General features: G+C 31.1%; 1 protein-coding gene across 2 annotated transcripts in view; it reads right to left on the reverse strand.

Annotated features, from left to right (window-relative positions):
* Lrrc15_2 (uncharacterized) overlaps nucleotides 1–3,937 on the reverse strand; it is a 40,453-nt gene extending 36,516 nt beyond the window's left edge. Inside the window, exons 1-2 of one of the 2 annotated variants that reach the window (XM_011179644.3) lie at nucleotides 3,805–3,937; nucleotides 3,383–3,487 (exon numbers count right to left, since the gene is read on the reverse strand). The gene's annotated coding sequence lies outside the window, so the exon portion shown is untranslated. Of the gene's footprint in view, nucleotides 1–3,382; nucleotides 3,488–3,764 lie in introns of both variants that reach the window. The other variant, XM_011179642.3, reaches the window with a different exon arrangement.
* Nucleotides 3,938–6,000: the final 2,063 nt, after the last annotated feature.

Here is a 6,000-nt window from a genome sequence, read left to right on the forward strand (position 1 = left end):
TTTTGCCACCAGACTCGTACTACAAGTATTTATAGTTCCTCTTATTGTTATCTTTCGCATTTCTCATACACATACAAAGGCAGTTATACATATGTGCGAATTTAAGTCTATGTAGGTATGCGCCTACACTATTGGACTCTGGCTTGCAGCTGTTTCTTGTACGCTTTGCTGCCAGTTTTGCCATCAGCAAGGTATTTATTTGTTTACTTCATTGTCGTTGATGTCTAGTCGCGTTATTCCCCAGTTCCTAATATACCTAACATACATATGTATGTACATATGTGCTGAGGTTTTTTTGTATTTTTATTTCAAATTCTTACCGATAAGGAACCGTTAACCTTTCACTCCGCGCTTGCGCCATAAGAATTTTCCATCCCCATGAATGTTTGACATATGTTTATGTGTCTGTAGCCTAAGTACGTCTGCCGCTTGGCTTAATCTCCCCACTAATCTGCACTACTAGTCGCGGTAGTAAAATTCTTTTCATTCCAAAATAAGTAATAAAATCATTGTTTACATAATACGCCAGTGGCTTAATGAAGTCATTATTTCATACTATAAGTAATAAATTTATAAAGTTGTAGAAATCACGGTACTTGAACTTGTGCCGGGTAAATAAATTCTACAAAAGTGAGATAAGGCAAATGAAATATGCACGAACATTTGTGGTTATTGGTGGATTATTGCCACTTATCCAATGTGTTTTTTTTTGTACGGAGATTGTTTTTTTCCAAGAAGTTGTGACTCTTTTATATATGTAGTGATTGTTTTGAAGATTGTCTCAGTAGGGACATAAATTTAAATTGATGTTACTCCTGTGTATAAAAAATGTAATATGAATGTTTTCTTTTGGAACATCAGTACTATATTTTGTTTAAATATTTCCCTAGAGAATTCCAGAGCATGGAAATCTATATTTATTTATAATTTTGTTGCTTATATTTTCAGCTAGAAATCAATGCTTACATTATTTTAAATATTGTATATGTATGTATGTATATACAAACAAAAAAAAATATTTAAACAAAGCAATTATTTTCAAGCAGCCGCAATTAAGATTTTTTGTAATTTTTTATTTGCAAATCGACTAATAAAAATATCATCTAAATGTCTCAATAAATTAATACATTTTTATTAAATACAAATTTCATAAATTAAAAAAAAACTGGTCTGGTATCTCTATTCTATATAATTTGCCTTATTTAAATATATTATTATTATGAAATTTATATAAAATATACTTTGGTCAGTCAATTAGAAGCCAATTTTTTCAGTTTTGAAACCCGCAAGTTGACCGTAGTTGCAGTGTCAAAAATATAAATTTACTCATTTAGTGTATTATATTAAATAATTTAAAATAACATATATTAAAGCATAGTATATTTTAAAATGAATATACATATACTAAAAAAAATGTTAATAAAGTAGTAAAATAAGTATAGAAAATTAAAAAAAAAAAATTAAAACATATTTTTTGCGACTTCTAACTCGCTACTATTCAAATTATAATAGTATTAACACGTTTCACATTTCATTCGCAAAAAAAACTTCAGTATATGCCGTAAAACACACAAAATACTATATGTTATTAAGTGTTTCACAAGTTCAACAACAATACATCAGTTCACCAAAACCGCACATTTACACAAGATTGTTTATTTTCCATATTCTGCTAAATTTATAGATGTTGTAATTCAAATATCTCCGATAAACATTATTTTTTAGCGTTATTTATTTTTGCATATACAGCTCACAACTGTTAATTATATATTTTAATATATACGCCTGTATTGTGAATTTTCATTAAAAATATACGATGTATTCAATAGAACTCAATATAATTTTAATATAATGATGAAATGTGTTTTCTACAATTTTATTATAATTGCTTCTGAGAAATTTGTGGGGATCCGGTAGACCTTAACCCTTGTAAGTGAATGATATTTATTCATATGGTGAAATTTTCCACGATTTTTTTTTTTAAATTTTCAATTAGAATATAATAGAATGAAAAGTAGGGAATATGAATAAATTTCGATACGTTGTTATATAACATATTTAAAGAGTTATAAGACATTCTAATACTAACAGCGAGCAATATTTATATAATACATTCTTATTATTCATAGAGCGTATGGAAATTCTTCGCTTACAAGTGTTTTAAAAGTCAATTTAATTTGAAATTCTTATTACTTTATTGCTCGGAATTTGCTTCAAGTTCGCTCGCGATCGCTTACAACATTCTAAGTCTGTCATATATATTCAGCACAGCTCCTTTATCAATTGTCTTGATACGTTTACGTACTCGTGCAGCGTTAACACCTTTAGCAAATAGCGTCAATAATAAGCTTCACATTGCAATAATAAGCTATAGAAACAGTTGCGTCGTTATTAACTTTTGCTTTTGTGATGTCAAAAAAAAAAATTGCGACTTAAAACTGAATTCGATGCGTTTGCGCCCACATGTGGCAGATCGTGCGCACATGTAGTGGCACGAGTAAAAATGCAGTTGGAGTAAGTAAATGCAGTTAGTGAAGAGAATAATGTTGACAACTATATATATATAAGTCTTTTCATATAATTTTATTTGTGTGTGTGTGTGTTATAAACTGGTGAATGTAGGCTGCGGGTGTTCGAGCGTGAGCGCGGAAGCGCCAGCCAGTTATATTGTAAAAGCGTTAAAGGCAAAGTTCTATTTTGAGATATCGCCGAGTGCCGAACGACGGCGATCACTGCTGTACGATAAAAAAACGGTAACAAACGAACAAACAAAGCAAAATGACGCTAAACAAAGGTAGCGACAAAGCGTATGAGCAGTGGAAAACGTAATATGAAAAGTTAAAAAAAAAAAGAAATATAAATAAAAAACGGAAGAATATGTACAAACAACTGTAACGCGGTGAAAAGGTGTATAGTAGTAGTTTATGATGGCAGTGGTTAAACTGGTGTAGTGGTAGTAATTTGTCATACGAATATGCTGGGTAAAAAGTGGTAGGAAAATCGTGAATTGGGTAAGCTGTTAGAGCGAGTTAACACTATAGCACTCTCCACCGCTTTGCTGCTGAGCTGATGACATTTTGCGCTGCTCTAGCATCAGACCATCTACCAACTAGCCAACCAAGCAGCCAGGCAGCCAGCCAACTCGCTAAACGACAATAACGACAACGACGACGACGACAATTTTATGACTTTGTATTTTATGGGTAGTTATTTATTATTAAATTTTTTTTTATTTTACGAAAAAAAGTATGCAAGTACATTTGTATGTGGGTTGGTAGATAGGTACTCATTCAACGAGTTTAACTCAATTATATCATCAAATTAGAGCGAGTCTCTATATCGCCAGTAATAATTCTTAATTATTCTAAGAAACGTAACTCACCTTGAAATATATATATATAATATACGCTGCTACGCTGTTGAGTAGTAGTTAGATATATCCTTTTTTGTATGTATTTAACTGATTATAAATCCACAAATGTTTTCTCTGAAAAATCAAACACAATTAAGGTACAGAAAACCTGTTACCGTTAGCAGAAGAAAAAAAAACAAAAACGATTTTGAGAGAAAAAATCACCACAAAGCTCCTCACTGGAGCTGTAGCTGAAACTTTCTCGCAGGAATGCACTTATAAAACGAATTTGATTTCAAAATTGTTTTTGAAGAGATTTATTATTATTTTCATCAAAATATCACAAATTTTAAATTATTCTTCACTGTTTTTATATGCTCAGTTTGGGATTTTAAAGAGCACTCATATGTACCTATTGCTTTATATTTTTATGTGTTTTTTTTTGTTTTTACCGATTTGTCTTTCGCAAACCGCTGTACGTTTTTAGACACGTTTTTAACACCTGTTGGTGCTCGATACAACTGAACGCTCTGGAAAACGAAACTCAGCTAATAACCAACTGGCAAGCGTCTCATAGCGGCGTTTAACCAAGTGTGGTGAGTTGCCGCACACATACTCACCAAGCGTTTGTTTTCATCTTTGTGTGTGTGTGAGTGTGAGCGCTTGTTGTCTCACTGGAAGCGCACACAGATAAGCGCTAATACAGCGGCGCATGCTTGGCACACAGATACTTGACGCTGGTGGTGGTGTGTGCGCTGCAGATGCGCTTGGCCGTGCAACTGGAGAAAAACGCCCACAAATTTGTACGGCATTTAGTGTTGTGCGCATTTGGTTGTTTTTCGTTTGCTTGGAGATATTTCAGAGTTAGTGTGTGTTAATGCAGTGGCAGCAAATTGTTTGCTTTTAACAGTTTGGTGGGCAAGTGAATGTTTAGTTGCAGTCGTGGGTTTAATAATAAATTATTTACATTTTTACATTAGTTTTATTTTTTATTTTTTTTTTTGTATAAATTAACTACTTATTTATATTACAAGTTTATAATTTATTTACAAGTTCAATAATTATTGTTTTTATCTTTCTTGTTTTATTTTCAGAAAGGGAATAATGCAGTACTTAAAATTTATTTCTGATACTCAGGTGAGTTTTTAAACGCACTTACAATTGTTTGTGCAATTTATTTAATTTAAATTAAAAAAAATTAACATATCGCTCATTTACTTGAATAGTGTCACAACTCAAAAAACACGATTTTTGAGGTGAGTATGCAGAAATGTGCGCAATTTCATCGTCCATATTGTATAAAAATTTCATTCCGGTGCGCAGAAAAATAAGCGTTGAAATAAGAATGTGCCGTTATTAAACTTGTTATGCTGCAATATTTTTTAACCACAATAACGACACTTCTCAGTTGTGCCAGAATTAGTTATACCTTTTTTTTTACGAAACAACGACATATTTTGTGTTACAACATATATTGTCATAGGGTGAAGTTGGTTTTCTTTTCAGAAAGAACGACATATTTTGTGTTGGAACGATATTGGTGAAAATTAATTAAATTTTTCATATTGATTTTTTTCAGCAAGAACGACACATTTGACTTATGACGGCGAAATTGATTTATATTTTTCACAAATAATGACATAATTAAAAATGAGTCACATTTATGCCCAAGTAAAAGCATTAGTACACTCTATTTGGTCCATTTATGCTCAACATTGTATTTAATATATTACAGGCCACTAGATTTGTCAATAAACTGATGGCAGTTTTCTATAGTTGATAAATAAGAGACAATTGAAAACTTTAAAACGCTCTGCTGAAAAATCGACTTTTTTGAGTTGTGACACTATTCAAGTAAATGAGCGATATACTCAATTGAAAAATATTATTTTTTTATTTTTCATACCTATTTTACTCTATTTGGCATTTTTAATAATTGTAATTTTTAAAGCAAATATTTATACAAATTTCTCTTACAAAATGTTTGGTCATATTCCAAAACAATATTTTTCATTACACTTCACTTACAGATTAGTAGATGTGTATTTCGAATATATGCGCCTAAAAGTATGCTAGCACTTGTTTGAAGAATACTGTTTAGATGCCAGTAGGAATTTATTTGCTTTACATCGTTTATATTTAAATATATTATAGCGAATATTTGGTAAATTTACTGAACAATATTGAAATTAATATAGAATTTATACCAAAATGACGTAGAAAATGATTTTTAGAGCAAATAGTGGCCGCTAAGGAAACGCGAAAAATATGTTTTAAGGGATTGCGCCACCATGAGATTTTCAAAAAATGTATTTGATTTTTTCGCTTAATTTCAATATCTATATTCTAACGAGGTTTTTCAGATGTCTCCGAAGCGGTGAAAACGCGCCAATAGTACATTTTTTTTCTTTTGGATTTTTCCGAAAACCAAACCGTGTACACGATAACTCAAAAATTATTCAATCCATTGACTTGAAAATTAAAATACATCTTCCTAAAGAGATTTTCCTCATAGTGACGCGGGATTTTTTCAATTGAATAATTTGAAAGTTTTTGATACAATTTTCATACGGTATTTTTAGCCCAAATTCAGAGTGGCGTAACGCTTAACGTAGTTATGCGTTGTCCTCGAAGGTGTCAAAAAAAGT

Source organism: Zeugodacus cucurbitae, chromosome 6 (assembly GCF_028554725.1).
Source record: "Zeugodacus cucurbitae isolate PBARC_wt_2022May chromosome 6, idZeuCucr1.2, whole genome shotgun sequence".
Classification (NCBI taxonomy): Eukaryota; Metazoa; Arthropoda; class Insecta; order Diptera; family Tephritidae; genus Zeugodacus; species Zeugodacus cucurbitae.